The 10172-nt window shown below is 30.9% G+C and overlaps 1 protein-coding gene across 1 annotated transcript in view; it reads left to right on the top strand.

Moving 5' to 3' along the window:
• Nucleotides 1-10172, top strand: part of Flo2 (flotillin-2) — a 211947-nt gene that overhangs the window by 102238 nt on the left and 99537 nt on the right. The window lies entirely within an intron of this gene.

Raw genomic sequence — 10172 nt, forward strand, 5'->3', positions numbered from 1 at the left:
TTAGAAATTAGTAATATTTATTATTAAAAACAAATCTTTTATTAATGATAATTTACCAACAATTTAATAATGTGAACTTTCTAATTCCTAAGCTTTAAAATACTGACTATTTATTTAATTTACTGCCTATCAATGAACACTATTGACGATTTAATTAAATTACTGACCAATAAATATAAGGGTACATACAACTCTGGGTTTCAAGTTCTCATAGTCTGACTAGTAAGATCCTCCAAATCATTATTAATAAGTTTATTTTCTGTATGAACTTTGAGATTCATTTTTTGACAAAGCTATAAGATTAATTTTGTAATGTCAGAAAGAGCAATTATTTTTTGAAATTTTATCGAGCTTTTACATATTATGTACACACATACATATGAGTATAATACTCTGAGGTTGCGGGTTCGAGCCCCGGGAGCAGCAATCAAATTTAAAAAAATGCGCTATTATATAAATATAAATAAATATCTAGTCGCTACTGGACGCGCTCATTTTAAAATTAAACATTCATTGCTCAATTTTATGTTCTAAATCGTATCGTTTTGTATGAACGATGTATTTAATAATACACGTAAACAAAGGAAATATATTTAATTATAATAATAATAAAAATAAAAATTTAATTTGCTTGTTTGATTTTCGAGCCCTCGGTAATAAATTCTATTGTTTCGACCAATGAAAAATAAGCATTCAAATGTAAAACAAGATGGACGACAGTTTTCAATAATTTTGCTACGCGACAATATTTGTTATGTGCGTTATTCGATTTGACTGAATTGCAAATTAACTAAGTGGGTTATAGTGTGTAAGGATTATAATAATACGTTGATTAAACTATATAAATAATCATAAAAATCGCAGTGAAATCTCCAAATTTTGAGTTCCGAGGGCTTCGAGGCCGAAAAGTGAGTTTTTCCTTTTACAATACATACAAATTATCATTGTTTCTGATTTAATGCACACATTCGTTAGATTTGACTGAATATAATCACTCGAATTGCAAATATTGGATTGAGGTCAATGTCGATCAAACCATATAATTGCTAATATCAAAAAAACGTATTTTTTTATCTATCGATATTTGGGGATACTATCTTTCAATGATTGTGATGCAGTCATTGCGTAGAAATCTTATTACTCGCTAATGGCTTCTAAAAAATACTTATAAACAATAAAAAAATAATTAAAATCTTAACACAGTGATATGACAGTAATTTGGCGTGGGTGCAAATATTTGAATTTTTAAATACATTTAATAATTAGTGATAATGTTTATAGGTTTTTATTATATCTGATTGACTTACACAGTTGATACGGACTTACCCGGTTGTAACGCATTGGGCTTTCGCCTGTCAGATTGCAACGGAAGATTTAATAAAAAGTAAATAAAATAAATAAATAATACAACAACAATATTATTTTACTTGGATTTAAATAAATTCGGGTATTGGTTGTATAAACCAATAATGTCTTTTGTAATGTATTGCTTCCTTTGATGATTTTAGTTTATTTTAAATACAATTTCTGCCCAATAAAATCATTAAATGCCATTAAAACTGACATATTATGAACACTCGAGCATCACATTTTCATAAATTTTGAAAAATATTTGTATTTTTGCCTTTTTTATGCACCATGCATGACTTGCAATAAAGGTTTGGTTATAATTGTTATGCTAGTTTGTAAAACAAAAACACGCAAACACTATCACGAACCTACATAAATGCTCAAGACAAAGGCGCTAAAATATTTTATATATGTACATATTTTCTAATTTAACATCTGTATATAATACACGATAACAAAAGTATAGTGATGATAAAATAATAAAAACAATTCCTATGTTTTTAATTTTAAGCTGTTCGTTAGTGTTGTAATGAGTATTGTAAAAAATATTATTATTTAGTATAATTATTTATATATTTAATTAGGTGCTAAACAGAGTTGTGCTGTGCGAATCGACATAAATACGCTTTTGTCATGAGCATTTATGTCGGTTTGCGATTTTGTATGCGTGCTTTTGTCCGTTCAGTTTTGCGCTTTTGAAGAGACAAAACTGTTACAAACAATCAAATCAAATTTATTTTTGCTTCATTTCGTGGATATGATTATTTTTTGCTATTATTAAATAATCTATTTAAAAATTGTGAACAATATAAAAAAACAAATGTCGTGAAATACCTGTATAAGTATGACGCTTTAGATTCACCTAGACTTTACGGTTAAAATAACAATTCCCATATTAATGATTCTGCTCTGCCAGTGATAAAAGAACATTATTCTTTATGATCGTTCTCTGCATGCACAGAAAATATTGATTTAATAGGAAACTAATTAGTGCAGTGGTTTCCTGTAGCCGTTTACTGCGGATTTGTTGATCGAATAGACAGTAAGAGAATGTGTAAATAATATTTTTTATACAAAGCCTCATTCACATTGCAATTATTTTATTTAAAAATATTATAATTGCTATATAATTATATTGAGCAAAAAGTTGTTACAATTAAAGTATTTTATTTAGTAGTGACCGTACTTTTAATTAACACCGCAATTTATTTTTCGATTTCACAACCGATGGGAATCGAACCGAAAACTTCTTGTATATTTAACAAGCGTATTTACCGACCCTTATAAATGATATAATATATAAATTGTATCCTTTTAAGCTATATATCAATATGTGATATACATACTTTTAAATAAATGATTAAATTCGTGTACGAATTTTTTTTATGTACGGCTTGATATCATACTTCATGATAACCTTACACGATCGATCAAATTGCCACCACTTAGGAATGACATTATCCCCTCTTTATATCGTCATTATTATTTTTACCTTTTTGTTATTTGTATTCATTATTTTTGCTCCTATATTATCATGTTTATGGTTTAGTTCTTTTCTGTAGCGATGAAGGAATGGCTGATAAACTTTTTGTTGAAAATAACTTCATCGTTAGAAGTGAAATTAAATGTTAATGAATGACACTCTGTAACGACTTTACACGTTCAATTGATGACAATCTGATCCGAGTTGAATCGTAGCGATAAAGTACACTGGAAGGGAAGTATTTTATAATAAAAAAAAACATAGTTAGGTTTTAACAATTATCGAACTCTTTGTCGGTGTTTCGTAAGAACACACAGATATTTTCTAACTAAGCGTATCTGTTACGAAATCTATTAAGCCGATTAGAGAACAAGTAAAAAAATAGAAATTACACGCACGTTTCCAACAATTAAACGGTCAATATCGATCGATCGCCGGGTTCCTTCACCCGGTTTTACGTAACGCGCATTTTCGGGTTCGAATTCGGGCGTGTAACAAACAACACTATACATCTCCATCGATCGATACGTCGATATTATTATAATATACTGTTGTTGCTATTCGCTTTGATACTTTCACTGTCGGAACGGAACGAGAAGCCGGATAATATAATAAAAAAACAACAAAGCCGTAGTTTACGACCTCCAAGGTCGTCAAATTAGGATTTCTCCGATGATTTTGCGAACAGGTGAAAACGCGAAAATCGACGGCCTCGCCTTTTCGTCGTGTTTTCGACTAATGCCCACATGTCATTGTTCTCGGACCTCGTTTCGAAAATTGTCATCATTATGGCGACTATTGTTTGTTTTTGGTTGGCTCCAATCTGCATTAATGACATTGGCCGTGAAGGCTCGTTAACCTGTTGTGCGTCAATCGATTCGGTGAAAGCGAGTCCGTTTTTATTGTCTCAATCGATTGGCTCTGTTTTTGAAAAATATATCTTAGTTGCTAATGAGATTTTTCATTATAACTGTTATTATAATTACCAAAGGCCGCGTTTTGTATTGTGTTGCATATATCCGAGAGGACTTTCTCTAATGCGTCATTATTATTTATGAACGATTGTTAGTGTGCTATTATTTATTATTGGCTTTGTGTGCGTATTTAATTTAGGACGGAGTAGTTTCAAATGTAACGTTTTCAGTTATTTCCATCACGATTCATATTTTATGGGAAATTATATTGAATGGATACTACAGGTTCGTAGCTACAAGGCGTAATGTTTAATATTAAGCCGCCGGTCTTTAATTATAGACTATTATTTTACATCATCTATACTTTGAAATGTATCTTGAGCATTTTGCTTTGTATGAATTATATAACGCGATGATAAAGGTGAGCAAGAATGACATAAAAAGTTTCATTTATGCGATCGGAGACAATTCTTATTCATGAAATGCAGCGACTCAGTATCACGATGGACAGTGAAAGTATTATTTAAAAAATATATATAATATTAACATCTGACATTGCTTTCACTCTATATTTGAAATGTCGCATAGTTTGATAGTCAGAAAATTGTAATATTCGAGTTATAATAAGAGCGACTAAACAACAATATTATTAGTTCTTGCTCTCTTTTCTAAATGGTACAATCTCATACTCAACGGTGATATGCCATGATCGTTTGGCTCATTAACAGTGCATGCATAATTATTCAATTAACGAATTATGATATGTAACGTACACAAGTTTTGTTGTACATTACGTTAAATAGTATATTTTTTCATAAAACACAATTGATCAAAAAATGTAAAAAATGAAGAAAACATATTAGATTGGCATTTTCTTTTGTAACAATCGTGCATTGTTTCCAATCGTGATGCACTTTGCCAGTGTCATATTGAAGAAGTGCGGCGATCAGTGAAAGTTGCTTCAAGTGACTATCTATATCTCAAGAGTAACTTTTGCTATCCGCTCACTCAAAATGTGAGAAAGATGAAAAATAGCATACGGTGGCGAATTACGTGGCGCTTCGCACGAACTTCACGTTTCGTGAATAACGTGCCAATTTTGAAAAGTCACGCGATGTGCGAATACATACACAAAGTTGCTTAAAAATATTTACCCTTTTTATTTGCAACGAATTATCTGAAAGTTATTTCGACTGCGGTTGCGCTTGGGAAATGTCGACGTTGAGAAATTTGCTAAAAAGCGAAATTTTTCAAGGTTGTTTCATATTTTTTTGTACATAAAGAACAAATTGTATTAGTGGAAAGTTGCCCGGGTGACATTTTTTCTTGTGAGTTTCATTTATATGTTGTTGAATACTATCAGTTAATCCAATTAGCCGATGACTCATGATGCATTTGTGTTGTGACAACTAAGTGATTCATACGTTTGTACAAAATATTAGAAATCATTACATTTTTTATACGTGCCCAAAAAGTTTATGTACTATTTTTTTACATTTTTTTTACCATCGTAGCTACGTATAAATGAAAAGAAAAACTAATGGATGCTACGGTGTTTTTAAAAATTGCCGTAAGGACGCCGGTGTCGGCTTACGAATGACGACATGAATGTCGCTAGGACGCGGGTGTCCGTTTCTAGTTTTGTAAAATTATTAAATATTTTTTTCTATACTTTTTGTGTATTTACTTGTATAGACTGGATTTAATTAGTTCACACAAAAAAATGAAAATTTTCAAAAAAATATTCATAAAATCTTCTATATATGCCAAAAAAAATGCTTGGCTATTCATTCAAAAACTGTTTCATGCTGTTGTCATAACGTTGCTAACGGTGTAAAAAGTTCATAAATTTTCGGGCATCATGAATCAACACCGTTCGTTTTAGCGACAAACAACGATATATCGTTGTTTAGCATCCAAATGGTTAAGGTAATATTTATCTAAAATCTCTTACTGAAAATCAGGCAGTATCAATTTAAAATTACATGAAAACCTAATTGTTTTTAAATAATGGTAGAACAGGATTTTTATGCGTTATGTTCTGCATCGTTTTTTATCAATAGCAGCTCTTGAATTTTTCAAAGACGCACCGTAATCACCACTTTTCTGGATGTCAGTAGCGTGGTTTTCTGAAGAGTCTTAACCTTTAACCATATGCACAATTAATTTAGATGTCATTTTAACGACATTTCTAACAAAAAAAAAAAAAATACCAACTCGATGGTATTTCTCTTTTGTCCAACAATGGACGAGAGATCTTGGGACTAAATAATTGTTAATATTTCGCAAACCATATGTTATCAGTCCAAAAATGTTAAGCACTCGTAAGCACCCATACGTATAGAAAAAAACTACACTTAGTTTGAAAAGGATGCGCTACCTTGCGCAAAAAAGTATTTTTTAGCCCTTTGATAACGATCGCCGATAGTGACATCAGACGTAATCACATCTCGTGAGTGTGTTCAAGTGATGCAATTGGCGCACCGACATCCTCATGTGATACGCCAGAGCTATCTCGAACCAGTATTCGGTCGAAACGAGTTGCATAATTTAAATCAATTTTCTTTGTAACCTCAGAAAAAGTAAAAAAAATGAAAGTTATAAAACTAATTATAGTTTTAGAACTTTTATTAGGGTAAGTCCGAAATATTTCTCTAAGGGAAAAATAAGCGGAAGAAGAAGTACAGACAGATGTTGCATCTCGCATATTGCAACATAGTTTGTCTGCACTTTGATGTTACAGTATGTTTTAAAAATATGATAGTTATTCTTACTGATATTACTATAAACTTTTGATATAAAAGGGCTGATTAAAGTATATTCAAACTGAAGTTTGGTCAATAAAAGGGTGCAAAAAAATATCAATTCTCAGAAGTAAAAAATTCACGTCAAAAGCAACAAAATCGTGTCGGCGCCGTCGCAGTGGGAACGCTCGGTAACGATAATATACTTTTACCAGACTACAACACTGTCACTTCTACAAACATTTTGAAACACTGAAACATATTCTGTAGATCTGAAACACTATTTTTTTCCTAATTTATGTTTTTAGGAATCGATTTGCGATTTTTCTTGATTTTTCAATCGTGTTATTAAAAACAGATTCATGCGCTTGTTTTTATTATTTTAAAATCATATATACAATTATCCTAATTAACATAAATAAAATTTGAACCAGTATCTTACTATAATATACCCTATCACCGACAACGACGTGCGGCGGTACGGACATATGTAAATATACGATTTTATTGTATTATTGTTACTGATATATTTTTTCACAGTACTTAAAGTTATTTTTACTTCTCATAACCGGTTTGTTAAGTTTTACTTACAATTTTTGTGTTTACATGCCATCGTGAAACTCAACAATCTCTAAAATCACTATACACACACAAATAAAATAAATGTGCAGCGCAATAGAATGACGCGATTAACAATAGGGAACCCTTCAAAATCCTATTATCTTTGAGAAAACGAGGTTATTCGTAAGTGAAAGGATATTGTTTTCGATGTAGAGAAGTTTAAAAAGTCAAATTCTTAATCGCTCACGGTTATATTTTATCGGCAATCGTTAATTAAAAACCTTCGCCATTATCGTTGGTTACCTGTTTGGTAAACACGTTAATAAAATAATACGATTATGTGTTTAGAAAGATTTTAGTATCATTTAATTATACTATTTTATATATTTATTATGTGTTAGAACGCTGCATTTTCTCTTTTGATGTTTGAACGTTTTTTTTCTGCAACGATTAAATTTGCACTTTTTGTGATGCAACAAGGATGCAAATAGAAATCGTTTATATAAGAGGATAAGGTGAAATTTTAAATTGCACTATAATATATTTTCTAATATATATTTTTATTTTTGTTACAGGTATTTGTCGCTGTATTTTGACATACGGTACCTCCGGAGAGCTTTTCGTTTTCTCCTCGTTTCTGATCCAGATGTCGTCGCACATCAAGCAACGGTGAAGTACACATTATTTAATTTTTTTTATCGCGATAATCGCTATCATATATCTACTCACTACACAAAAGCTTTATCGCCGCTCTTCAAAACATTGTGCAATCCGCTAATTATTCCGTAACACTCCGCGATTTCGGCGCGCAAAACAACTGGACTGTTGGCAATTAGCGCCGTTTTGTAACTCGAGTGCATTATTCGGTAACTGCCTAGCGAATTGCTTTCACTTTGATTAATATGTTTTTTTTTAATCTGTCTAATTGTATCACACGCGTATAAAATTCAACGATTAATTTCGCTTAATCTTCAACGCTTCAATGTTTTGATTTCTCGAGTGATGTTTTGTTTAAGGTTTACGCTTGAGCCCTTTTCGTTCGTTTTGTAATCGCTCATAGAAGCGCACTTGACCGTGGATTGTTTTTAACGTTGTGTGTCAAGTGTACGTGTTTACAAGAGTGAATAATTGCTTTTTGATTTTCCGTGAAGGGCGAAGTACGATGGGTGTTGACCCTTTTCACTCTCGTTTCTTATTCTCAGAGCTGTTTCATTGTTGTCTTATGACGAAACGTTTAAAAACGATACTTGTTTAAAGTGAGTACACATATTGATGAAATATGCTCATAATTTATATATAATATGTAAATTATAAAATTTATATTTATATTATTTTTATTTATCATAGATTTTCTTAGGTAATTATTAAATAAAATCCGCCATCTATTAATGAGCGTATTTATTATTTATTTTTATGAGAATGTATTTATATGTAGCGCCATCTTTCTATTATTAAATTAACGTTAAATTGGTTTAGAACAATAATATTATAATATTTTTTTGAATTTTTAGTCTTTCCATTTGTAAGTAATTTTTTTATATATTTAATTTAATATTTAGGATAATTAGTTAAATATTTACGTTTATTTGTCATCAATAATTATTATTTGAATTATTTAAATTATTAGAAAATGTCAATAAACACTTTAATAATTTTATAAATAAAATTAAAAGTTGATATAATATAAAAGATTATTTCTATCTGCTCAAATACAAATTAACCTTGATGATAATATAAACACTAATATGACTCAAATATGACTCAAGTTAATATATATTTTATTTTCACCAAATTAAATTAGAAGTAGTCATAAGATATACAAACAAATTATAAAATAACTTAGCGCCTGGTACAGATCAATTAAGTCTATTTGCTTCTATCTTAACAAAATTATTCGTTAAATGTTTAAAAAATGAAATATATCCCAATTACTTAAAAATTGCCAAAATAACTCTTTTGTTCAAAGCTGATAAGTGGATCACAAATAAATATCGCCCTTTATCTATTTTACCAATTCTAACAAAAACAAATTTAATAAATTATAACCAATAGAATAAATACATTTTTACATACGGAATAGCGTAGTCTAATGTCTCAAACTAGTAACTCTGAGGTTGCGGGTTCGAAACCCGGCAACGGCACTCGAATTTTTATTTATGAAAAATGTGCTATTATAAAATAATCAGCAATAGTTGCAGTGAGATCTATTGATTATAAATTATATTGCACCTAATAATTTATTATTATTAATATAGATATCACCGATTCCCAGATGTTTAAGTCTGGTGGTATACTTACTTGTAGATATACATTATATCTGATTGACTTACTCAGTTGGTACAGATTTACCCCGTTGTAACGCATTGGTCTTACGCCTGTCAGGTTACAACGGAAAATTTAATAAAAAAATTTATCACATTTTCTGAAACAAATTTACATTTGTAGTGTAACTTTGCAGCCAGTAAGACGCATGTAGAAACTAGTGAGAGTATTCTTGGATTATATTACATATTGCGATAGACTATGATGGGCGAGCTCGTTATTTTCCGAGAGTCGGATGATGTTCTTGGAAGTTTCTTAGAGTTCTGATTGGCGTGGCAGCGACAATGTAGCAGAAGTTGATCCCTCTCTGTTGTGGTGCTCGCACGGTGGAGCTCCTCTCAAGATGTGAGCGTCCATCACCGTATGTTATCTGCAGGCGGGCGAGCGTCTGCTAGTCTCTTCGAGTGTCGGTGTTTTCCTTCTCCTCATTGGAGACGAGCCTTAAGTATTCAGGGCTGCAAAGCTTGCTGATTAATCACAATCCTGCAGCGATAGCCAGTCGTTACACTCGTTTCTTAGAACAACTAAATATGCATACGCCTTTAGAAAGTGACATTTGCTTGATGGACATCACCGAGGTCGAATTGTGCAACGGGAAGGTTGTGGCCTTCCAGTTATATATTGTTTCCCGTGACCGTTTCTTAACAAAGAAAAATTTATTTTATTCTACTTTTAGATAAAAATTAAAATTTTTATTAACATACTATTTTTTTACTTCTATAATTATACTATTAAAATATGAACTAATAATGATAATTAAAAATATGCTAGAGAGAGCTACATATTATAATTATTTAA

Source organism: Plectrocnemia conspersa, unplaced genomic scaffold (genome assembly GCF_051122295.1).
Source record: "Plectrocnemia conspersa isolate PC_06_02 unplaced genomic scaffold, ASM5112229v1 ptg000007l, whole genome shotgun sequence".
Classification (NCBI taxonomy): domain Eukaryota; kingdom Metazoa; phylum Arthropoda; class Insecta; order Trichoptera; family Polycentropodidae; genus Plectrocnemia; species Plectrocnemia conspersa.